Raw genomic sequence first — 26,370 nt, 5'->3', positions numbered from 1 at the left:
ACACCTCGGCTGCGCTCACTGCCCAAAAAACCTGGTGGGCCGGATCAGGCCATAGTTGGAAGACTCCTGATCTAAAACATATCCTCCTCAGACTATTCCAAAAAATCCAAGAGGAAGGAACACTTCCAAACTTCTTCTATGAAGCCAGCATCACCCTAATACCAAAACCAGATAAAGACAACTCAATGAAAGAGAATTACAGGCCAATATCCCTCATGAACATAGATGCCAAAATCCTCAACAAAATTCTAGCAAATCGACTCCAGAAGAACATCACAAAGATCATACACCATGACCAAGTAGGATTTATTCCAGGAATGCAAGGATGGTACAATATCTGCAAATCAATAAACGTGATACATCACATAAACAAATTGAAAGATAAAAATCATATAGTCATATCAATTGATGCAGAAAAAGCATTTAATAAAATCCAACACCTTTTCCTGATAAAAACTCTTAACAAGGTGGGAGTACAAGGATCATACCTCAACATAATAAAAGCTATATATATGATAAACCCACAGCCAACATTATATTCAATGGGCAAAAACTAAAACCATTCCCTCTAAGAACAGGAACAAGACAGGGATGCCCACTCTAGCCACTCCTGTTTGACATAATACTGGAAGTACTAGCCATTGCAATTAGATAAGAGGAGGAAATAAAAGGCATCCAAATTGGAAAAGAAGAAGTAAAGTTATCCTTATTTGCAGATGACATGATATTGTACATAAAAAACCCAAAAAACTCCATTAAAAAACTAATTGACTTAATAAATGAATTTGGCAATGTAGCAGGATACAAAATTAACGCCAAGAAATCCATGGCATTTCTATACACCAACAGTGAAACTACAGAAACAGAGACTAAAAAAGCAATTCCATTTACCATCGCACCAAAAAAATTAAGATACCTAGGAATAAATTTAACTAAGGAAGTAAAGGACCTATATGTGGAAAACTACACGACACTGAAAAAAGAGATAGAGGAAGATGTAAACAGATGGAAGAACATACCATGTTCATGAATTGGTAGAATCAACATCATCAAAATGTCCATACTTCCTAAAGCAATCTATAGGTTCAATGCACTCCCCATTAAAATACCAACAGCATATTTCACTGACCTAGAAAGAACTCTACAAAAGTTCATTTGGAACAATAAAAGACCCCGAATAGCCACAGCAATCCTGAGAAAGAAGAGTAAAGTATGAGGGATCTCAATACCAGACTTCAAACTGTATTACAAAGCCACTGTTCTAAAAACAGCCTGGTACTGGCACAAGAACAGACATATAGATCAATGGAATAGAATCGAGAACCTAGATACCAACCCAAATCACTATGCTCAATTAATATTTGACAAAGGAGGCACGAATATATAATGGAGTCAAGACAGTTTCTTCAATAAATGGTGTTGGGAAACTTGGACAGGCACATGCAAAATAATGAAACTACATCACCAACTTACACTATACACAAAAATAAACTCAAAATGGATACAGGACTTAAACATCAGACGGGAAACCATAAAAATACTAGAAGCATCCACAGGCAGCAAAATCTCAGACATATGCCAAAAGAACTTCTTCACTGATACTGCCCCTAGTGCAATGGAAGCTAAAGAGAAAATAAACAAATGGAACTACATCAAAATAAAAAGCTTTTTTTACAGCAAAAGAAACCATCAACAAAACAACAAGAAAGCCCATGGTGTGGGAGAACATATTTGCAAATAATACCACTGATAAAGGTTTAATCTACAGACAGCTTATACATCTACAGACAGCTTATACAACTAAATAAAAGGAAGATGAATGATCCAATTAAGAAATGGGCAATGGACCTAAATAGAATATTTTCAAAAGAATACAGAAGGAAGGCCAAAAGGCACATGAAAACATGCTCGAAGTCACTAATTATCTGAGAGATGCAAATCAAAACAACAATGCGGTACCATCTCACACCTGTCAGAATGGCCAACATCAACAAATCAACAAACGACAAGTGTTGGCGAGGTTGCAGAGAAAAAGGAACCCTCGTGCACTGCTGGTGGGAATGCAGACTGGTGCAACCACTGTGGAGAACAGTATGGAGCTTCCTCAAAAAACTGAAAATGGAACTCCCATTTGACCCAGTAATCCCACTCCTAGGAATACATCCCAAGAAACTAGAAACACCAATCAGAAAGGATATATGCACCCCTATGTTCATAGCAGCACAATCTACAATAGCCAGAATTTGGAAACAGCCTAGGTGCCCATGAACAGATGATTGGATCCAAAAACTTTGGTACATCTACACAATGGAATACTATGCCTCCATAAAAAAGAAGGAATTCTCATCATTTGCAGCAACCTGGATGGAATTGGAGAACATCATGCTGAGTGAAATAAGCCAATCAATAAAGGAGAAACACCACATGACCTCACTCATTTATGGATAATAAAGAACATTATAAACTGATGAACCAAAAGATAGATATAGAGACAGTAAAGCAACAAGCAGACTGTCAAATTACAGTGGGGAGGGGAGGAAGATCTGGGGGAGATAATAGATCAACCGAAGGACTTGTATACATGCATATAAGTACAACCAATGGACATAAAACTCTGGGGAGGGAGGGTAGCTATGGGATGGAGGGAGGGGCGCAAAAAAAATCAATAAAAAAAAAAAAAATATATATATATATATATATATATATATATATATATATATATATATATATATATATATATAAAGGGCCAATGCAAAAAAATAAAAATAAAAAAATAAAATAAAAGAAGGCGCTTAAAATAAATAAATAAATAAATAAATAAATAAAATCATTACATTTTTACTCAACTGCTCCAAGTTTGTTTTTCTTCTTTTTTACCTCTTTTGTGTGTTTGTGTATATCCCTTGACTTCCTGTTGTAATTATACATGATCTTTGTACTTTTGCCTTTTAATCTTTCTACTAGTTTTAGTGTTGGTTATCTGCTGCTTTTATTATGTGTTTGCCTTTGTCAGTAAGAATTGTTTTCTTTGCCATATTTTTCATACTCATAGTTTTGCTCTTTATTATCCTCCTCTTCTGTTTTTGTTTTTCTTCCTCATGAGGACATCCCTTTAACATTCTTATAAAAGTGTGGTGGTGATGAAGTTCTTCAGCTTTTTCTTGCCTGGAAAAGTCTTTATCTCTCCTTCAGTTTCAAATGATAGTCTTGCTGGGTAGAGTAATCTTGGTTGTAGGTCCTTACTATTCATCACTTTGAATACTTCATGCCCATCCCTTCTGGTCCGCAAAGTTTCTATTAAGAAATCAACTGACAGTCTTAAGGGATATTCCTTGTAGGTAACTAACTGATTTTCTCTCTCTCTCTCTCTCTCTCTTTTTTTTTTTTTTTTTTTTTTTTTTTTGAGGGCAAACACTCCAACGCCAATTTATTTTTAAAGGTTCTGTGTAATTCTATGGTTGGCTTCCTTTCTGTTTTTTTCTGTTTTTTTTTTTTTTGTGTACAATTGCCCAATCTTTAAAAACTACATAAGTTGTAATGAGCTAATACTATTAATAGTCATTCAAAAAAAACGTTCCCTCCCTCCCAACAACCATACAGGGGGAATTTCAAATCCTGAAGAGGCCAATCCAACAGGGCCTCTGCGCAGCAGAAACAAAGAGCACGCTGAGCAGGAGCGGGAATGAGGTGTGTACCGGGCCCTCAGGAGGGCCGGCCGGGCCTGGTGTGAAGGCAGAGCCCTGGTCGTGCAGAACAGCCGCTGAGGCCTCCGGCCGCCTATCCCACTGCAGCTTGCGAGGCCAGCCAGGGTGTCGTGGAAGTCCTTCAGCAGGGTCCGCCTGCGCTGCTCCGCTATGTGCATCTGGTTTTCTAAGTGCCCCCTGCCATAGCTGTCCGCGCGCTCCACTTTCCGCGACAGGTTTTTGATCTCAGCCTCCAGTTGCTCCTGCTGGTATTCAAACAGCTTCTTCCTGGGCCCGGACTCCATGTATAATAGTAGGCATATGGGTGCGTGCACTGAGGGTGTAGCGACACATGGCCAAGAGCTTGGCAGCGTTCTGCAGGTACTGCCAGTCGATCCACGTCCCCAGGTTGTTCATGACACGCTCCTGGATCTTCTCATGAATGTACGTCTGCGCCTCCAGCTGCAAGCTCTTGTGGTTTTCCCACCTCTTGAAGTAGAACAGGTACTTCTTGAGGGCCTCGCGGGCCTGTGCCTGCTGGCTCTGGTTGACGATGTCGGGGTTCTCCTTGTACCGGCTGCACTCATAGTACTCGCTGCCGTGGGTCTTCCAGTCGCCTAGGCACATCCAGCAGAAGTTGTGTTTGCACTTGGAGCATTGCATGTGATTGCAGTCTCCGTTCTTCTCCATGCAGATGTTGCACTTGGGTCAGTCTTTAGTGTGAGCGCTAATGTACAATAGTTGGCGGTCTTCGAGTCGTCCGCACACTTCGTGAGCCATTTCCGGATGGTGGCGAAGTCTGTGGGGGCGTAATACATCTGACGACACTTGAAACAGAAGACTCGCTGCACCGGCTGCACTGCATGCGGCGAGCTCAGGGCTCTTGTACCTGGATGACCATGGGGTAGTCTGCACCGGGGCACAGCTGGAGCTGGTAATGACCCTCCACATGGTCCCTGAAGAGGTAGCACCTGTATTTGTCTCTGAGCTCTACGTTGGGCAGTGATGGGAACACAAAATCCTCTGGTGTTCAAAGTGGGCAGTCCTGAGCCATGCAAGAGACTCCCACACCCACGCCGTCTTTGGCAAGCACGGAGCAGTGCTGCTCCCAGCAGCTGCGGCAAAACTGGTGCTGACAGGCCAGTGAGAGCAGGTTCTCCTTCCGCACGAACTGCATGCACACGGCGCAGTGGTGAGGGGTGCGGGCTGCGGGGACATGTTTCGATGGACTGGGCTGGACTCGAGCCTCGACGAGCAGCTGAGCAGAATTGGACTTGTACCTGTCCAATATCTCTGCAACTTGCCAGTGGAAATTAACTAATATAAGTTTAGCAACTGAATGAGACACCTTGAGGACAGAGGCCAGGCTGGTCAAGTGCTCGTTGAGGGCACCCTCGGACTCCTTGTAGGTCGAAGGCGTCGGCCCCCTGCTGCTCCACGTCGCTGGCGACGCCCACACAATAGTCCTCTATGTTCTCAGGGTCCTCGTCCTCCTCCTCCTCTTCACAACTGGGGTCACAGTTCTCTTTGCTGTCAGACCCCTGGCTATTCATGTCTACCGACATCTTATCATCCAGCCACGATGCAAATCCGGAAAGCAGGGTTTATTCCCCTCCGCCCCAACTTTACCACTTTCTCAAATGCATTAATGTTTTTGTCTTCTGTAGTCCTCGAAGATCTTTTCATGCGGCGAGCTCAGGGCTCTTGTACCTGGATGACCATGTATATGCTGACCGGGGCACAGCATATAATTTCCATCGGGAGCCGTGGCCCCGCGGCCGCTGAGCCTGGGCGGGCCGGGCCAGGTCGAGCCTGGCCACAGGGAGCTGAGCCGGGCGTGGCGGCGGAGGCGGAGGCGGAGGCGGAGGTGGCCCGAGATTTTTTCTTGCTATTTTCAACATTCTCTTTGTCTTTAACCTTTGGTATTTTAATTATGATGTGTCATGGTGTGGGCCTCTTTGGTTCATACTGTTTGGCACTCTCAGTGCTTCCTGGAATGGTAAGTCTATTTCCTTTGCTAGGTTAGGGAAATTTTCAGTTATTATTTTTCAAAATAGGTTTTCTGTTAATTAATTAATTTATTTTTAATTGTCTAAAGTTTTACATATGTCTCCTATTCCCCCGATTGTCCCCCCAGCCATTCCCACCCCAGGCAAGCCCCCACTGCCCGTGTTTATATCCATTGGTTATGACAATATGCATGCATACAGTCATTTGGTTGCTATATAACCACCCCTCCCCTCCACCTCCTCTGTCATTTGTCTCTGAATCTATTTTTATTCATCAAATTATGTTGATCACTAGATAACAGGCCCAGTGGATGATATTTGTGCATCGGGGGAAGGTGTTGTCCCTCAGCTCACCCTGACCCTCTCCAATCTGGGAGCCCTTGTAGAATGTCTGACTGCCAGTTTAGGCCCAGTCCTGCAGATCAGAACTAAACTGACAGTTGGACATTCCTCTCACAATCTGGAGTGCTGGATCCTAACCACTAGCCTGCCTGCCTACCTGATTGCCCCTAACTGCCCTTTACTGCTGACTTGGTCACTCTCTATTGCCCTCCCCTTCAGGCCTGATGGCCCCCAACTGCCCTCCCCTGCAAGCCTGGTCACCCCCAACTGCCCTCCCCTGCCAGCTTTACCACACCCCCAATAGCCCTTCCCTGCCAGGTTGATGGTCCCAACTGCCCTCCTCTGCCAGCCTCGTCTCCCTTAACTGCCCTCCCTTGTCAACCTTGTCACTCCCAACTGCCCTCTCCTGCCAGCCTGGTTGATTCTAGCTGCCCTCCCCTGCAGGCCTGGTTTTCCATTCACCTGAAAAACCTTTTTGCATCTATTCACCATCAGTCTGTGTGAGTCCTTTGTTCTGAGGTGGGTCTCCTATAGACAGCAGATATATGGGTCTTGTTTTGTTTTTGTTTTTTTTATCCATTCAGTTACCCTGTGTCTTTTGTTAGGGGTACTTAATCCATTTACATTTAAAGTTATTACTAATAGTTACTTTTTGCTGCAGAGGTTCAGGAATATGGAGAAATGGCTGCATATAAATGAATAAACTAGACAAGAAATATAAATTTTGAAGGCATTTTGGGGGAAGCTTAGCTCTAGTGACTAAACTCTCTGAATCTCTTGGCCTACGGCTTTTTATTCACACATTTTTCCCTTTAGCACAGCAAATATGCATATCAAAGGTAAGGTTTGGTAAACAGTATAAGATTATCAGGTTAGGGGAAATGGCTTCAGTTGTTCCAGCAGCAGGTAATAGCATGCAGATTTTCAGCCCTGCTGAATATGTCCATTCAACATTTTGAGGACTTCTCACTTCTATTTTGACCTGCTAGACTTAACCTCTAGCACCCTTTAGCATTTCTTGCATTACTGGTTTGGTGGTAATAAACTCCCTTAGTCCTTTTTTGTCTGTGAAGTTCCTGATTTCACCCTCAATTTTGATTGATAGCCTTGCTGGGTACAGTATTCTTGGATTCAGACCCTTCCTTTGCATCACTTTGTATAATTCATTCCATTCCCTTCTGACCTGATGTGTTGCTATTGAGAAATCAGTTGATAATCTGATGGGAGATCCCTTGTAAATAACTTTCTGTCTCTCTGGCAGCCTTTAAGATTCTTACTTTGTCATTGTGTTTGCCAATTTAATTATAATAATTGTCTTGGTGTCAGTCTTTTGGGTTCATCTTGTTTGGGACTCAGTGAGATTCTTGGACTTGTGTAAGTTTTTCTGTCATTTCTTCAAACAGGTTTTCTATTCCTTGCTCCCCTATTATGTAAATGTTGTTTTGTTTCATGTTGTCCCAAAGTTCCCTTAGGCTCTCCACCTGTTTTTTATGGATTTTTTTCCCCCCCAGTTTCTGCTCTGCTTGGGTATTTTTCCCCATCTTTTTTTTAATTTCACTGATGCGTCCCTCTGCTTCTTCTAGTCTATTGTTGATGTTTTCTATTGTGTTCTTTATTGCAGTGATGTCATTCTTTATTTCTTCTTGGTTCTCTTTATTTCCTCTTGATTCTTACACAAATTGTTGTATTTGTCTTCCATCCTTTTCACTGTACTTATGACCATTGTTTTGAATTCTTTCTCTGACAAATTACATCCATTTTGCTTACTTTTTTCTGGTTATTCCTCCTTTTCTTTCATATGGGGGCTGTTTCTTTGTCTCCCCATGTTTGCTCCTCGTAGGGTGTCTGGACATGTAGCTCTCTCTCCTGTATTGCCTTAAAGGCACAAAATGCAACACGACAAGACACAATACTCAGGGCACCAAACACAAATGTATTCACAATACCAGTAACCCCTAATAAATGCGACCAGAAGAGAAAAGAAAATTAGGGGAGAGAAAAGAGTACAAAAATGATATTGAGAAAAGGAAAAAATTTAAGAGAGAAATAAAAAAGGAGAAAAAAGAAGGGAAAAAATATATGTATATGAAGAGAGGAAAAATTCTAAAAAACCAACAACTAGCCCCCAAAAATGCAAACAACAAACACTAAGAAAGGAATGAAAACAACAACTAATCCTGGGGGAAAATCAAAATAACAATCAAACAAACAACAAGACAGAAAGAAAAATGAAAAAGAAAAAAATGTTGGCTAGTGAAGAAAGAGAAGAGAGAAGTGTGCATGGACTTGGAGCAGGGGAGAGGAAATTAGATATATGAATAAGATCAATTTTTAACTGGAAGTCAAAAGAAAGGATAGGGAAAAACTAAATCAGGAATAAAGAGAAACAGGATGAAAAAGGGGAAAAATGAGGAAGAGAGTGTTGGTATAAAGAAAAAATTAAGATAGAGTAAAATAATACAAAAATAAAAATAGAATGTAGAACACTAATCCAAAAATAAAATATAGAAAAAATATCACTTTTTAAAAAGGTAAAATAATAGCAATAATAATAAAATTAAAATATAATAATAAAAAGTAAAATAAATTGAGAAAAAAAATTAGTTTCTTAAGTTAAAAACATAAAAAAGTGAGTTAGTGAAGGTGGTTCACTTCACTGGAGCTTCAGTGACCCATAGGGACTGGTTTAAGACCTCTCTCTGCTATTCTTCCTGGCACATCTGTTTCTTGTCAGGTAGTCAGCACAGTATTGAAGTTCCTGCAATCCAACATTCCTCTGTGTCATAATCCACAACCTTGTTTTCAAGCAGGTGGGATCTCCCTGCTTACTTTGTCTCTTTGCCTGCCTTCAGTTGTACTTACACAAGTCAATTTCTGACACAGACCCTGGGTGGCAGTGTTTCTGTATTAGTTTTTGGGACCAAATGGCCTCTCAACCCAGTGTTTAGACTTTTCTTTTCCTGCCGCACTTAATATTGGATTGGAGGGATGGGCTGACCCAGAGCTGGTTTCTTGCTCATCTCTCCTTATTCTGATCCCCAGTTTCCACAAAAACCACCTTCCTCTGCAGTCTAGGTCAGTGTTTTTAATTAAAAGATCCTATGTACTGGGCTTAGCAAGCAAAAACAAGGAAGTGAGAAAAATAAAGGAACTGCACTGATTCACATCTTTCTCCCCTCCCACTGCACAGCTGGTATAGAACTTCAGGCTGCCTTTCTTGGCACAGTCTCCCATGGCTGTGGCCTTAGATCTAGATTTCCCTTCTGCCAGCGCCCTGTGGACTCCCTTCCACATTCTAGGGCTACACTGACCCCAAGGGCTGTGGATTTGGTGGAGCTCAGTCTCCCTCTGAGACTCTAGTCCCTGCTGTGCACATTTCTCCTTCCAGCCTGGATGCCAGATCTCATCTGTAGTGAATGACCTGCTGTGTGGGGGCCTTGACTGAGCAAGGTTTGCTCTAGTGAGGCTGTGTTACCTGCTGAGTCATTTCTTGGGTGTGTCATTTGTGGAACTAATTGGATGGTGTGGTGTGGTCTGAAGCTGGCCACCAGATATGTTCAATCTGGGGCCTCTTGGAAGGGCTATGGTAGAGGCCAAGTTCAGCTGCTGCCTGAGCCTGGTTGAGGGCACCTGGTAAAAACCAGAAAATGGTCTGCATTTTTGTAGCTGCCTGTCCTGATCTTGGAGGTCCTGGGAGGGCTATGCTGTTAATTAGGTCAGTTACCACTAATTCTGTGCTTGGGGCTTCTCAGCAAGAGGACCAGAACATACTGTGGCCAGCTGCTGCTAGTTTGAGCACTTGGACCTTTGAAATATTCTAGAAAATGTTTGTGGGCCAAGGCAGCTGTTTGTGTGAAATAGGCTGGGTGGGGTTAGTAAGTTTGGTGGGGAGGGGTCTCAGTTACCACCTGGGTGAGGTGAACATTGTTAATGGGTTAATAGAGACGCAGAGACTCAGATTTGGTGACCTTCTGCCCCTGCTGGGGGGTGGGGGGATTGCACACAAGGGAGGGAGCTCAACAAGGAAACAATGCCAGCAATTCTGTTTGAGAGAGAGCTGTTCTTCCCGCTCTCACCCGAATCCAGACCATCCAGTTCCTCGGTGTATGTCCTTGGCATTTTCCAGGCTGCTGGCCCTTCACTGGAGCTTAGGGAGAGTGCTTCTGAGTAAGCCACTCTCCGGAATCCACAGCAGCCTCCCTCTTACCTGGATAGAGTCCCCACTCATTTTGCAGCCATAGGCTGTAGGGGCTCCTCTTCCCAGCACTGGTGCTTTGGACAGGGGAGTTCGTTTGGGGCTGGACCCTCACTTTTCAGGGGTACCTCTGGAGCCAAGGTGTCTCTCCTGATTTTTACATGCCACACAGAGGTGTGGGGTAGCACATTTGGAGTCTTCACCTCTCTACCAGTCTCAATGTGTGTCTTCTTTATGTCCTCAGTGGGGGAGGTCTGTTCAGCCAGTCTTCAGGTGGTTCCCAAGGATGGTTGTTCTATAATTTAGTTGTCTTTTTAATGTGGTTATGGGAGGAGGTGAGCACAGCGTCTGCCTATTCAACTATTTTGACTGGAAGTCCTAAGATTAAATTTAAAATACCATTTCCTCCTTTGAATAGGCCACATTCTTAGTCTCAATAGCCACACGTGGCTACCGTTTTGGATAACTCAGATATGGGAATTCCTATTATTGCTGGAAGTTCGATGGGACAGTGTTATTCCGGACCATTCTTATTTAACTTTTTCATTTTGTACCTGAATTGAAATGATCTTTGCAATGCTTATACCTCATTTTTCGATTAAAGAGATATTTTTCTAAAAATTGTTTGAACTGCCCTGGCTGTGTTCTCTAAATACCATTTGCCACTAAAAGAAAGTTGGCATTTTCCAGAAATTACTAATTCTAGTTCTAGAGAAAGAATGTACAAGAGCCAAAACTGGTTTGGCTCATTGGTAGAGCGTCGGCCTGCAGACTGAAAGGTCCCAGGTTTGGTTCTGGTCAAGGGCATGTACCTTGATTGTGGGCACATCCCCAGTGAGGGGTGTGCACGAGGCAACTGATGGATGATTCTCTCTCATCAATGTTTCTAACTCTCTATCCCTCTCTCTTCCTCTGTAAAAAATCAATCAAATATATTTTTTAAAAATTTTTAAAAAGAATGTAAAAGATAATTCTGGACATTTAATTATGTCAAAAAGCTACTAAATACTACTGGAGTCACAGCAAAAAGACTCAGTAGCTGATGTGGGATTTTGCGCATCAATAAGAATAACCATGGGAGACTGAACCTCATTGCATAAGCAAACATTCATGAGTCCATAAACCACAAAGCACTAACAAATTTAAAAAACTCTCAGTCCCTTAGGAAGCTTATAAGAAAACAGTTCTTCATTCTGAAAAATGGTTAAGCAAAGGGGAAGAATCTAGCATTTGTCTTTTTTCTTATAGGAGCTGTTTTCTGGAGCAACCATAATAGCTGAGGAGGAAACATTTCGTCTCCAGAAGTATTCTAGCTAGTCAACAAAGAAGAAAACCTATTGCGTTTTGAAAACCTTTTTGAAATAATGGACTAAGCAGATGATCATCAATGTTGTTAACATCAGAGAGAGAAGCAGGCATGCTGGCCGCCTGCTGAATGAACATGAGCCTTTAAAGGCAGCTTCACCTGCCTAGGACCACGCCGCAGGTCTGGCAGCTGGCATCAGGAACTGCCGGGTGAAGAGGTGGTAAGTGACACCACCGGGATGAAGCCAGCAGATCCAGACCTCGGGACACTTACGGAGTAAAGAGAAAAACACAAAGTGGGAACCTATAGATTAAAAGAAATTTAAGAGACATAGCAACCAAATGCAACAAGCACACCTTGTTTGGATCCTGATGTACACAAATCAATCACAAAAGAAAGGAGGGTGGCAGAGGGGAAAACCGGAGAAAAGTAAACACACTTTTATTAAGGATATTAAGTGATTGTTACAGATTTTTAAAGTGTATTACAGTTATGTCTTTTGTAAAGATGTCTTCTCTTTCAGAGACATTTATTGAAATACACAGATAAAATGACTTAATGCTGAGATTTATTCAGATAACCCTGAAGGAAGTCAGGAGGTGAGGGGGAGGTATACCGGCCATATCATTGTGGCTGGGTTTGCTGTGTGTGAGTTAAATTTTTCACAATAAAACGTCACCTCTTTCATTTGGTTTCTGTCTTCCCTAGGTCCATCCTATTGTATGATCTTTTAAAAGAAATTCCCCAGTTTTACATTTTCCTTGACGAGTGGAGGGGTTAGGAATGAACATTCTGGGGGGAACTCAGAAAGTGTTTTGGGCTATTTCTCTAGAAATCATAGCAACAAGACTTCCTGACCGCCGACCCCGAGATCACTGCTGAGGCGCCTCCTCAGGCCTGCCCGTCACAGACTGTCATCAAACACAGACACTGGCAGGCCAGCTGGGGGGCTTCGATGTGCAGGGGGAGTCTCTCCTCCTCTCCCCCCTCCCCCCTTTACAAAAGCATAAGAAACTTCTGGGTGACTCTGGAGCCGCCTCTGCCTCACGCACCTTGTGGGGGAGGCAGGTCAGCAGCTGAGCCTCAGGCTGGAAGGGGGCTCCCGTGGTTGGCTTCTGGGCACAGGGGCGCTGTTTTCTGAGAACGGGTCTCTCAAAAGGTCCGGAGGTGTCCGCACACAGGACACTCAGCTCCGGCCTTCTCTCTGGGCAGTTTCTCCAGGAAGCCCGGCCCCCGCTCTGCCTCCTCCTGAGGAAACCACATCCCATGGAGGGGGCTCTGGGTGACCCCCGAGGAGTCAGCAGGGATGGGGGGCTTTTCAGTCACACTGCGGGCAGTCTCACAGTCTCTCAAGGATGGTGTGCAGACTGCTGGATGTCACCCCCAACCCTCCTCCCCACCTCTCATGTGGAGGCTGCCCGGGAAAGGCCACAGTCCGCTGGGTGTGACAATGGGCTGGAAAGAGCAACACTGCCACCACCTGGGTCTGTCCTAGGAGAACAGAGTGCTCTGACCAGTCTGACTGCCTCCTCTGACTGTGACATGAGACATTAATCATACTTCGCATAAACCACCATCACGTGGACTCTCTCTGTGGCAGCTTACCCTGTCTCTTAACAAAGAGGGATGGTGTCAACCACTGGGCGTTAGTACCGATTTAACACCAACAGAAATCCCTAATTTGGGGTGCAGTGAAGGAGAAAACTTTATTCAGTGCAAACAGCTCAACTGTAACACAGCAAGGCTGGGGGTCAGCAAGGCTGGGGTCAGCTCAGTACTGAAGCCGCATACCTGCCAAGGAGACCCCCTGCCAAGCAGACTGCTCCGCTACACTCGGTACTCAGCGCAGCTCCAGCCAGGGAAACCTTTACCTCTCTGTGGAGAGGAAAAGTGCGCTCTGGAGCCTGAGGGGAGCTGACAGAGAGAGGCCTCTCCACCCCAGTCCCTCATGAGGACATCAAGTCCTCACCGTTTGATTGGTCCAGAAGACAGGGTCCTGGTTGGTCAGATGGAGCTGCTCTGCTTGGTCAGTGAAGAAGCTGATGGGAATATAGGTCTGAGTGGATGGGGAAAGCTTCAGTCCTTTTGGCTAAAAATGGTTCTAGGGACTCCTTTATAAAGGCTGGCTCACTGTCAGGAAGAGTACTTTGTTTTTAAAGTTGAGTCCAGTCAGCCGCCAGGAGCCCTTCCTGGTGGGTATCTTCTTTCTCAAGGTCCACAGCGCTACATTCACCACTGAGCGCTTCTCCCCGGGCAACGCTAAGCACAACTGTGTTTCCAAAATCTGAGGGAGATCCTCTCCATCCCCTTCTTGCCCCACTTTGATTCTGTGATGCTGTGCAATGCAGTCATGTTGATGATGTGTCTGTGCATGGCTACAGACATAAGAACCATTTTTGAGGCAAAATTTTTTCGTTTCACACCCTTGTCTCTGAAGTCAGATGCTGGTGAGGGTGTGGAAAAACTGTTCTGTTTTCCAAGTCCTTAGAGTTTGCATCTGTGTGGTTCTTCCTTGTGTTAACTGGAGAAACATTCAAACCTGTAAAGAATTTCTGTGATTTTATCTGAGCCAAGCTGTCCATATTGCCAGGAAGCAGAATCTCAATGTGTTGAGATAATGCTCCCAAGAATGGCAGTTTTACACCTATTTTACAAATTACCATCCAAGGAGGAGATTTCCCATCTGCAAGCGGGAGAGTCAGCCAGCCACTCAAGAAAACACCATGAAAAATGTTACCATATTTTTTATCAAGAGACTACTGTACACCCACCTCTTATGCGTATCCTCAATCATCCTGAGCATCTTCATTCTGTCATCCCTCTCGGGGAACGCCTCAGTATTGGAAACACACTTGATGTGGTTGTGCATCTGTTCTGTTTTTGTAACTGCATCGATCTAGTATTATATTTAGTGATGAAAACAAATGTATCCACTAAAAGAAGTTCATTATCATACAAGGTAACCAGATTTTTGAAATGCTGCATCTGCTTTCTTAAGCCTTGTTTTGTCTTTCATGTAATTTTTGTACTTCATGGAGCACCATTAATAGAACTGGTGTTGGAAACATTTTTATTTGCAGTGGTCTTGTCTGCTTTTGCTACTGCGCCTCGTTAGGACCAAATGTCAGAGGTGGCTGAGTTTTCAGTAGAGATGGGTCTGGCCCATCTGCTGCATCCTTGGAGCAACCTCTGGCTGCTACCGCCTGTTACTTCCCCGCTGGGTATATTGGAATAGAGAGCAACTTACAGAAACAATTAAATGGAACCAAGAAGAAGATTATTTTGTGTCCATGTAGACTGTGCAGAAATGTATATGGTCCAAACCAGGCAGTCCCATTTACAGCACTGTTTTTTATCGAGTTACATCCTGTAATTGTAGCTTTTTAAACTATGAAGCCCCTGAGAGAGTGTACCTTCCAGCTGACGGGGCACCGACCTGCCAGCCTCTTCCAGGCAGAGCAAATGGCCAGCCGCTCCCTCTCCATGCCCCCATCACCAGCAGAGGAGCACCCAGCCTGCCCCCCACCAGCCAAACAGCACCCAGCCTGCCCCCCACCAGCCAAGCAGCACGCATTGTCCCCCCCAGCATCCGAGCACCACCTAGCCCGTACCCCTCACCCTCTAACCAGCCGAGCAGCACCCAGCCTACCACCTCCCTGCCCCCTGACCAGCAGAGCAGCACCTGGCCTGGCCCCCTCCACCCCAACAGCAGAGCACTGTCCCAGCCCACCCCCCTGACATGGGCCCAGCCTGACCACAGGGTCCTACTATAGGACTCTCTTTCACAGCCCACGTAGAAAGAGTTCCAATTCAGGGTTCAGGTTCTGGAGAAGGGCCACCCACAAATGAAAAGAGACTTGAAGAAATTCAACTTGGCGATATGAGGGGCCAGGCGGTAGTCCAACTCTAGTGGGAGAACTACTCCTGCTTTGGCCCTGCCATCCCCTTTTATTGAGGCTTTGGGGAAAACATCTTAGGCAAAATAAACAGACATTTACATGGAGCCCTGAGGCAGGGAATAACCGAAACTTTCACGGGACAAACAAGGTAGATTCTGCTTCAGCTAACAGTATCTCAACTAAAGGTTGGAGCAATTAAGGTTGTTGACCAGCCTTCCTGTCAACATCTCTTTTTTAGTGAAACTGATTTGTTTTCCAGCATATCCCCCGTTTTCTTTCCTTAAAATTTTTGCATATGCAGACTAGAAATAAACAAAAAATGAAACAAGCAACAATAGCTATGCTGAGAGTCAAATTGTTGTGGCAGGCAAGACCCAGTTGAGGCAGGGCTCCAGGCCAGGGAAGGAACGAGCAACCAGACCCACAACAAAGAATGTAGCTTGATACGCTTTAGCTAAGCATAACTGTTAGTCATAAAATAGTTCTGTTGCAAGGCTCAACCCCCAGGCAGGCACTTCCTATTTCCAGTAGCTGCAGGGCAGAACAAACAGACCAAACCAGGTCAAACAGAGACTGCTTAAGCTGAAAATAAACCCCCACCCCAGGTGTTGTATAAACTTTAAATGTTACTGTACTAGTGGAATTTTTCTATAACTTATAACTGCCAGGCATCCCTAAGACGGGGATAAAAGTAGCATGCTTAGAGTGGGTCGGGGCTCTCATTGGTCGCTGCTGTGTCAGTTGAGACGTGAGCCCAGACTCGAGTTCATAATAAAGGCTTCCTAAATTCCAATTTGGCTGACTGATGGTCGTCACTCACGGGTTGCCCACAACAAAATAAAATCAGTCTGCAGTACGTTTCTGGGCCAACGGTTTTTGAATCCCAGATTCAATGTTCAACAGTTTTTTGGGTTTTTTCCCCCCTGATAATTGAACTAATTTTTAAATATATTACATTATACAATAAGTATCCATTTACCTGTGTTTCAGTCTCCACAGATTTATAAACTCTCTTAATACATAAACATTGTTTTATGTAAATTGAATCTTCAATTCCAAACATTGGCCAACAATAGTCACTTACTGTGTTACTGAGAATCAACTTAATTACTTGTACTTATCTTTTATCTGTCCTTATTGAATATATTTTAATTAAAATGTCCAAAACATTAAGTTGTTTAAAATGATTGGGTTATGCGACAATTCCAAATAGTGACAGATATCATATTATACATTTATAAATAGCATAAATCCTATATAATAAAAGCCCAGGGGCATAATGACCAGAACCCCCATGGCCCCTCCAGGGCTGACCCCACACCCCAGCAAGCGGTTAGGGGAGATCAGGCAGGCAGATGAGTGGTTAGGGGTGATCAGGTAGGCAGGCAAAGGGTTAGGGGAAATCAGGTAGGCAGGGGAGTGGTTAGGGGCAATCAAGTAGGCAGGCCAGCAGTTAGGGGTGATTGGGCAGGCAGATGAGTGATTAGGGGCGATGAGGCAGACAAGCAGGCCAGAGCTCTGGGATAGATCACCTCAAAGAGGGAGACCCAGGCCACAGCCTGCAGGAGGAATGCTCGGCAGCTGCTACAGGAGGCCCTGGCAGTGGTGGACACTGCAGGACAGGGCTGGTGCCACTGTGGCTCCTGAGTGGGCATGGTGCCTGCAGCCCGGCCCAAACCCCAGGGTTGCAGCCTCCCCCAGTGGCTCCTGCAGGGCTGAACTGCCACTCCTTCTGCTATGATGCCTGGGTAGATCCTAGACCTTTCCATGACTGTGGGCTCTCTGCACAGCTCGGCCCCCTAACCGGACTCCCCAGCTCGGCCCTGACTGCAGAGGAGCTGAAATACACTGACATCCACAACACTGGGGTCAGGATCACTCCCTTGCACTTCCTGGAGGTGAAACTGGGCGAGAAATCTGTGAAAAGTGAGCTAGACAAGGAAGAGGAGTGGAGGAAAAGGCGCCAGGAAAAGAACAAAGTGGCAGAAGCCCGATGCCAGAACAAGAAGGAGCAGATGGACTGTCTGCAGCGGGAATCTGAGTGGCTGGAGCTCATGAATGCAGAGCTGAAAACCCAGAAGGAGGAGCTGAAGCAGGAGCGGCAGCAGCTCCTCCTGATGCTCAATCAGCATCGCCCCCCTCCGTCATCAGGACTGACAGCGTTGAGATCCCAACTCAGAAGGCAACCCACTGCTGGAGCAGCTGGAGAAGTGACCAAGGCCTGGGAGGAGCAGAGGAGGAAGAGGAAGAGATGAGGAGAAGGAGAAAGAGGAAGGTCCCAGAGTGCTCTTCCTTGCTGCAAGAAAAACTCTCAATGAGGTTCAGCACAGCCAGCATCGACTGGGCTTTTTTGTGAAACTCAGTTCAGCCACACCAGGGGAAGAAACCCAGGCTGATGCTGAGACCAAAGTACTCCTGAGGAGGGTCTGTTCTGCCTGGGGCCAGGTTTGCAGGAGGCAGGACAAAGGCTCTGGGCCAGAGAGATGCCCAACCAGGTCCAACAGTTTTTTTGAGTCCAAATTTCAATGTCCAAAAGTTCTGAGTCTAAATTTTAATGTCCAACAGTTCTGAGTCCATGTCAGCAATGGTATCCGGATGGTGGACAAATGGTGGCAATGCAGGTCTGACCTCAGGTTTGGCCCTGGGCAATCTTCAGCGACGCACATCTGCTGATTGCTGGCATGGCAAGGCGTCATCAGCGTCTTCCATGTCTGGACTGTTTCTCCTCTTGTCTTCATGGCTGGAGCATTTCTGCTAATTCTTCTGTTGCAAGAATCTACATGGTCTTGAAGTTGTTTTCTGAAAATATACAAACATATTCTCAATCAAAAGTTAATAATGGAATCTTTTCTATAAATTTTACTTGGGATCCTTTGAATTTTTTACCCAAACGATTTTCCTTTGGCTTATTCTGACATCATGTGTATTTTTCATCCTGCTGTTAGCATTTACAAATAAAAATTAGTTTTTTTAAAGAAAAAATTTTCTGAATATGTTTCCTTACATTTTTCCACTCTCCCCCTTTTTTAAATTTAATTATTAGGAGGCTTTTGGAAAATTTTTATAATGCAGTCTTCAAATTTTTATTTTTTTGCACAAAAATATGACTGCTTTTAGGTTCATTACATGTTAAGCAATTTTACCTTGAAATGAACTACCAATAGAAATTTTAGTTAATACTTTAGAAACAACTTTTTGTACAATGAAATTTTCTTGAATATTTACTTATTTCAATCAGCCAATCCAAATTAATCTGAAAACTATAAAACTTGCTATTTTACTGTAAAATTTAATATTCTAACAATAATTTTTGGATTACCCAGTAAATATTAATTCAAAGGCTCTAAACATTCTTGGTATTAAACTAGATTTAGATATAGGGCAGCTGTTGTCGGCCAAGTCTCTGTTGCCTGGGTCCCGATCCGAGCTGGGCATGGGAAGCATGAAGCAGCCATAGGGCAAGAGACCTCCCTCAGAAGGGGTGAAGGTTCAAGCCTCTGCAATGTTGGGGGGGAGGGTAAGGATCTGTGCCCCACCTCTGTTGACCCAAGTTCTCTCCTGATGGCCCCTCTGCGACTGTGCCTGTCTTAGGTTGTCCCTCCCTTGAGGAATCTTACCCGTCATTGGCTAACCAGCCATCCTCTGGGGCCAAGCAGGGTGATGTGAGGTTCAGTTCTGTCTTCTTGGTAGCTTATGCCCCTATGGCCTCCATGCCCAATACCTGCCTTGGGATCCCCTCGCCTGATGGCGGAGCCTTAGCATTGATATCTTGGGGAACCCAGGTTTCTTCTCCAGGGAGGGTCCAGCTTACTCCATTGGGCAAGAGACGGATCCATGGTACCAGCCACCACGAGGCTTCAACCTCAGCATAATTTGAAAACTCAGGCAACAGCTGTGAGTAATTGGATTGTGAGAAGTTGGTCCTTCTTTGGCAAAAAGAGCAAGAAGGGCCAATATAGAATGCTCAAGTGCCTTCCAGGGGGCCTTCCACACAGTGGAAGGGATTAAATCCTTTCATATGCTTTTAAATTGCTGCCAAACATTCAAAAAGTTAGATTTTTAAGTTTGTTTGGTATATACTGTTTATGAAATATCAAAAGTTATAATGACATTGTAGAATAATACCATGTAAGGATATTCTTTGCTCTAAGCCATGGCAATTCAGTTTTAAACTGGAAAAAATATTTAGTTACTTCATTTTGCCCTTCTTAAGAGGCCAAAACCTTCATAACATTTAAAATATATCTATTAATTTTTACTTGATAAGGCTTTCCATGCAATTTCAAGTATATTAGATCTGTTTTAAAAAGTTTCCTATAAGAAGAGAGAATAAATTTCTTGAATTACTCTGGGCCCTTGGAGCGTTCCAAGAATCATCTCTGTTAAGGCCTTGAAATTTTAACATGGAAAAAACCATCAAACAAGTATCTATATCCATATATGATTTAAATATTATAATACCTTTTATTATTATTTTAAGATATCAATTAGATTTAGACTAGTGTTTTGCATAGAAAACTTTTGGTTGAGATCACAGAATTAATCCTCTCTTATTTTTATTATTATTTTTTTAAATATTGGCATTTATTTTCTTTTTATATATATATATATAATTTATTTTTTCAGAGAGGAAGGGAGAGAGATAGAGAGTTAGAAACATTGATGAGAGTCATCGATCAGCTGCCTCTTGCACGCCCCCTACTGGGGGTGTGCCCGCAACCACGGTACATGCCCTTGACCTGAATCGCACCCAGGACCCTTCAGTCCTCAGGCTGACGCGCTATCCACTGAGACAAACCGGTTTCGGCTTAATCCTCTTTTTTAATTAGACCAATAATAAGCAACTTATTTTGGAATTCCTAATCATTAAAGAAAATACATTTTAACTATATAATTTCTGCCCATTTAATTTGCACTTTGAACTTTTAAAATATATATTCAAATATATTTTGCATGTCCTAGATTAATAACACTTTACATTTCTAAGAAAAATACAAGACATAATCAATTAAGAGCTTCCATTCTGTCCTCTAGATTTTTTATGAGGCAAATTTAAACTTTACTTTTTTATTTATATAATTAAGCCAACTTCCAAAAAAATATTGCCACAGGAGTTTGGAGGAAGTTTATAGCCATTCAAATGTGAATTACCACATTCCTCAGCTTACTGGGAGAGTGGGCTTCCTTACTGGATCTCCCAAATCCTCCTTGCTCTGGGGGAAGTTTCAGCAACAATTCTGGCCACACATTTTTTCATGCTTAAAAGATAAAGACAGGTCTTACATTTTTTCTTTCTTTTTCACTTTCTGAAGTAATAACTAGCACCCAACTTGGCCAAGATCAGAATTTCCCTGTGAATTCTTTTATAATTTTTAAAGAAAACTTTAAGTAATCTCATTGCAGGAGAGCAGATAGCCTTGCCCTTTCCTGCCACCTTTGAATTTCTCCGCACCAGAGGTGGTTTCAACAGCGGAGTCTGAAATATAGTGGCAACCATACTTTGGTAAAAACTGCTGTTTGAATTTTAACCCTGCTAAGTCTGGCTCTTGCATCTGATTAAAACACTGGGTACTTACCTCAGCTTCCAGGTGGAGACCTGGAGGCTAAGGCAATTTTCCCTTGCCTGGGGCCAGAACCACAGGAGATTGATTCCCACTGACTGTAGCTTCAGGGACAGAAACTGTAGATAACCTTTAGAGACTAACCGGCTGAGCTCTGCTTCAGTGTTATCACTATCGCAAGATAGGGCACATTCCAATGTCCAGCAGGATGTGACTGGGAACCAACCCTGCAGGCTGTCCCCAGTCTTTAGAATTTAGTCTTTAGGATTTAGGAACAAAAGGAAAATTCTTGCAGTTTAAACTTTTAAAAGGAATTGCCTACCCCTGAAATGGTGCAGTCCTGTGAGACCACCTGTGTGTGGTGCTCTCACAGCTGTCCTGGCCAGTTATTTCAATAAATCCTTGCCTCCTTTTTTTAATTAATCATCAGCCTCCGGTGGTCTTATTTTGAACCCAGGTTTCGACCCCACAACAGAGTCTCATTTCTTATTACAGATTTTAAATCACAGGCAAGTAATTTGTCAGATAAAGAATTCAAAGTAATGGTTGTAAGGATGCTCAAACATCTGACTGTGAATCACAAGGAGCTGAAGGAGAACTAGCATGAGTGAGAACAAGAGGAGATGAAGGATGACATAGCTACAATAAAGAACACCTTGAAGGTTGTAACAGCAGACTGGAATATGAGGACCGAATCAGCAAGTTAGAAGACAAGGTAGGAAAAAACAGCCACTCAGAGCAGTAATTGTAAAATAAAAAAAAAATTAAAAAAGCAGGAGGAGAATGCAAGGGAGCTTTGGGACAACATAAAACAAAACAACATTTGCATAAGAGAAGTACTAGAAAGAGAAGCTGAACTAGGAATAGAGAACATGTTTGAAGAAATAATGAGAAAAAGAGAAGAACATTCCCTGACCTGGTAAAGAAAAATGTCTTACAATTCCAGGAAATACAGACAATCACAATCAAGATGGACCCAAATAAACCCCCACCAACACACATAATCATTAAAATGGCAAAGATGTGTGTTAAAGACGGAAAGAATCTTAAAAGGCTTACAAGGGAAACAGAAAGTTACCTACAAGGAAGCTCCCATTAGAGTATCAGCTGATTTCTCAACAGAAACACTTCAGCCACAGGGAGTGGCGTGAAGTATACAAAGTAATGAAAAGCAAGGGACTGAATCCAAGAGTACTCTATTCAGCAAAGCTATCATTCAAAATTGAAGGTGAGCCGAAACCGGTTTGGCTCAGTGGATAGAGCGTCGGTCTGCGGACTGAAAGGTCCCAGGTTCAATTCCGGTCAAGGGCATGTACCTTGGTTGCAGGCACATCCCCAGTAAGGGGTGTGCAAGAGGCAGCTGGTTGATGTTTCTCTCTCATCGATGTTTCTAGCTCTCTATCCCTCTCTCTTCCTCTCTGTAAAAAAATCAATAAAATATATATTTAAAAAAATTGAAGGTGAAATTAGGAGCTTTGTGGACAAAAAGAGTTTATTACCACCAACCCTGAAATGCAAGAAATGCTAAAGGGACTGTTGTAAAAAGAAGCAGAAAGAGAGAGGAATATAGGCATAAAGAATAAAAATGGAAACAAATAAGGACCTATCAATAATAACTCCTGCACTCTTTTCGCAGCAAAGATTCAGGAATCTGGAAAAGGGCTGCACATAAATGAATAAAGACTAGACAAGAAATATAAATGTATTGAAGGCATTGGGGGACCAGATGAAAACTTAACTCTAGTGACTAAGCTCCCCAAATCTCTGGACCTATGGCTTTCTATTAACACATTTCTCCCTTTATCAAAGCAGACATACTCATTAAAGGTAAGATTTGGTAAACAAACCTATTTGGCAGCAGGTAATACTATGCAGATCTTCAGCCCTGCTGAAGATGTCCATTAGCCTTCTGACGAACTTCTAGCATTTATTATGCTAACTACTGTGCTTAACCTCCAGCAATAACCTTAAATGTAAATGGATTAAATGCTCCAATCAAGAGACATAGGATAGCTGAATAGATAAGAAAACATGGCCCAGCCGAAACCGGTTTGGCTCAATGGATAGAGCATTGGTTTTCAGACTGAAAGGTCCCAGGTTCAATTCCGGTCAAGGGCATGTACCTTGGTTGCAGGCACATCCCCAGTAGGGGGTGTGCAAGAGGCAGCTGATCCATGATTCTCTCTCATCGATGTTTCTAACTCTCATCCCTCTCTCTTCCTCTCTGTAAAAAATCAATAAAATATATGTTTTTTTAAAAAAGAAAGAAAACATGGCCCATATATACAAAAGATCCACCTCAGAACAAAGGACTCACAGAGAATGAAAGTGAAGGTATGGGGAAAAAATTCTCATGCAAATGAAAATGAAAAAAGCTGGGGTAACAATACTCATATCTGACAAAATAGACTTCAAAGTGAAGCCCATCACAAGAGACAAGGAAGGCCATTTCATAAGCTAAAGGGCTACAACCCTGGTAAACATATATGCACCCAGTATAGGAACACCTAAAAACATAAAAACCTTCTGGAGGACTGAAGGGAGAGCTAGACAGATGCAGCCATAGTGGGCGGTGTGAATGAGAATGAGTGCGAGAAGAGAAGCCCAGTTCAAGGGCCCTGAAATCCGAAGGCTCAGGCAGGCTCTTCCAACCTGGGAGGGGAGACACGAACCAAGAGGATTCAATTGGAAGCTTCTTAGGATCTTCTGCTCTGACACTGCTGCAGCATGTGCAATCCCTCCAGCCCACCTCCCTGACCACAGTCCAACCTGCTGGCCCAACCGCTGTCTGCAGGCCTGAGGAAGCCTAGCAGCCAAAGCTGACTCTTGCGGGGGAGTTGGGGGGGAGTGGAGGACGATACGTGGGGTGGGGCAAGAAGCAGCTGTGCTTGGGAGCTGAGGCAGAGAGCCCAGGAAGGGCCGAGAAGCAGACTCCTCAGGAGGCAGCCCTGGTGAGGGGTTCTCTGTGTTGGCCTCCAGCCCATAAGCTTGTTGGCTAACGGAGCTGATGAGCTCCTCCTGAGGCACAGCAGTGGGCGCAGGAGCCCGAAACTCAGCCACACAGAGGTGGCTCCTCCTCCTCCCTCCTGGGCCCCAGCGGACAGCTGTCTTCCTGCCTGTCACTTGCTTGCTCTGCTCCCACCTCCCCCTGCGGACACATTTCCTCCCGCCTCCCTCCCTCTCTCCTCATTCTGCTGGCCTGGGTCTCTCACATGGACCTGGGCACCCCGATTCTACAGCATAGCGCACAGAGCTCTGCAGCAGGTGCAGGGAGCCCCCATTACATATGAAGGGATCGTATTGCAATTTGCTACCGGTGAAAAACAAATTCCGTTCAAATCAGCTTAAAACAAAGAAGGCAGGGCAGTGTGTGGGGGAGGGCAGTGAGAGTAGGCGGCCACCTGCTCAGGGCACCCCTCTCAGTGCCCTCTTCTCTTCCCTCCTCCTCCTCCTCCTCCTCCTCCTCCTCCTCCTCCTCCTCCTCCTCCTCCTCCTCTTCCTCCTTTAGATTTTAAAATAGAATTTTAGAGAGAGTGTAAGAGAGCAAGAGAGAGAGAGAAACATCCATGTGAGAGCAAAGCATCCATCAGCTGCCTCCTCCATGCCTCCTACCAGAGACTGAGCTCTCAGCCTGGGTGTGTGCCCGACCGAAATTGGACCTACACCTTCTGGTGGAAGGGACTATGGCTAACCCACTGAGCCACACTGACCAGGGCGAGACTCACTATTTCTTTAGTTCTCCCCTCTGCTTGCCTTTACTCCTGAGGGGGGATTACCGCCATCAAAGCTCCAGGCTTCCATGAGCCTCTGCTGTGTTTAACGTAAACAGAGCCTTTTATTTCTGAGATCAGGCAGCAGCCCTGGCAGCCTCCATTGCCAGGCCTGGTCACAGCCTCCTGCTGCCCTCTGTCCTGCCTGTGGGCCGGTTGGGCCTGGGTTGTCTGTTCTGATAAGGGCCGGTGCTGTTATCAGAGGGACAGACAATGAAGGTTGGGCTGGCAAAATCAACAAAGGCCTGCTGCAATCTCTTTCTTAGTCTCCTTCCCCCATCCCTGCTTTTCCCAAGGGAATGTGGGGTAAAGCTGGATGGGAGCGGGCTGCTGCCTTGGCCCCAAACCATCTCCTTAGACCCGGCACCACTGAGCTCCTGGGACTGGCCAGGGGTTTGCCGCTCAGTGTCTCCTGGCCCCACTTCTTCCTATGACCCAGAACACCCGTGACAGTCCTCACACACCCTGCCATCATCTTCTCTCATTTGTAAAAGAGCACTCATCCTCCACAGCGTCTGTCCAAAGGGGCGAGGACTGCCCCCACATGGCCCCTGGGCACAAAGCATCATGCCAACAGCTTCTGGAAGCTCTCCTACACAGCCACCGAGCCCTCCGCTCCGTGATACACGACTGCTCAGCTGAGACTTCTGGAGACACAGGGAAAGGCAAGATCTAAATTCCAATTGGCATTTGCTCTTCTCTGCTCAGAGCCAAGGCAGGGCTCCTAGTTGCTAAATTCTTCCAGCAATGTCTTCAAGCCGGGCTGGCCTGGCTCAGTGGCTGAGTGTCAACCTATGAACTAGGAGGTCACAGTTAATTCCCAGTCAGGGCACATGCCCAAGTTGCAGGCTCAATCCCCAGGGTGGGGCGTGCAGGAGGCAGCCCATCAATGATTCTCTCCCATTATTGATGTTTCTCTCTCTCTCTCCCTCTCCCTTCCTCTCTGAAATTAAAAAAAAAAAAAAAAAAAAAAAAAAAAAAAAAAGGTAATGCTTTCTATCTATCCTGAAGAAATTAATTATACAAATATACAGAACATAAACTACAAGCATGCCTATGTCATCTATAATGGAAAAGAGTTGAAAAGTCTTTAATCCAACCACACAGGATTGTTTAAACAACCGAATCCTACGTCGCTTTTATGCAGGAATACTGTGCAGCCAATACCAAAGCTGAGAGGAATATGGGATGATGTGAGCAATGGGGTATGTTACTAAGTGACAACAGAGTAAAATTCTGCTTTTAATTTAAAAAATGAGTGGGGCCCTGAGACAATAGGATTAGTTCCTTCTGAGCAGAGACGCCAGGCAACACCCCCGCCCGACAATGTGAGGACGTTGAGAAGGTGGCCCCGTGCCGGGACGCCCTCACCCACGCGGCCTGGGACGTGCAGCAGCGTGAGGGGGCTTCCGTGGCGGGGGTGCAGCAGCCCGAGCAGAACAGGACAAGCGTCACAGACAGGCCACCTCTGTGAGCACGGACCCGTGGCTTCACACGGCTCCATTTTACTTCTCTGTTTTCCAAACTTTGTGAAAATAAACAAGTATTATTTTTATAAATGCACAAAATCAATGCCACATGTATGTATGTCAATTGTAGTTACTT

At 44.4% G+C, this 26,370-nt stretch overlaps 2 pseudogenes across 2 annotated transcripts; one reads left to right on the top strand and one right to left on the bottom strand.

Moving 5' to 3' along the window:
• Window positions 1–3,409: 3,409 nt before the first annotated feature.
• Window positions 3,410–5,359, bottom strand: LOC311631471 (E3 ubiquitin-protein ligase ARIH2-like; annotated as a pseudogene). The gene has a single exon. The product of its transcript is annotated as an E3 ubiquitin-protein ligase ARIH2-like (transcript).
• An 11,685-nt stretch (window positions 5,360–17,044) lies between these two features.
• LOC311632129 (jun dimerization protein 2-like) lies at window positions 17,045–17,648 on the top strand (annotated as a pseudogene). The gene has a single exon. The product of its transcript is annotated as a jun dimerization protein 2-like (transcript).
• The last annotated feature ends 8,722 nt before the right edge of the window (window positions 17,649–26,370 follow it).

The sequence above is a fragment of the Pipistrellus hanaki genome (assembly GCF_964339955.1).
Source record: "Pipistrellus hanaki genome assembly, chromosome: 13".
Classification (NCBI taxonomy): Eukaryota; Metazoa; Chordata; class Mammalia; order Chiroptera; family Vespertilionidae; genus Pipistrellus; species Pipistrellus hanaki.
This window is presented reverse-complemented; position numbering and strand designations above follow the sequence as displayed.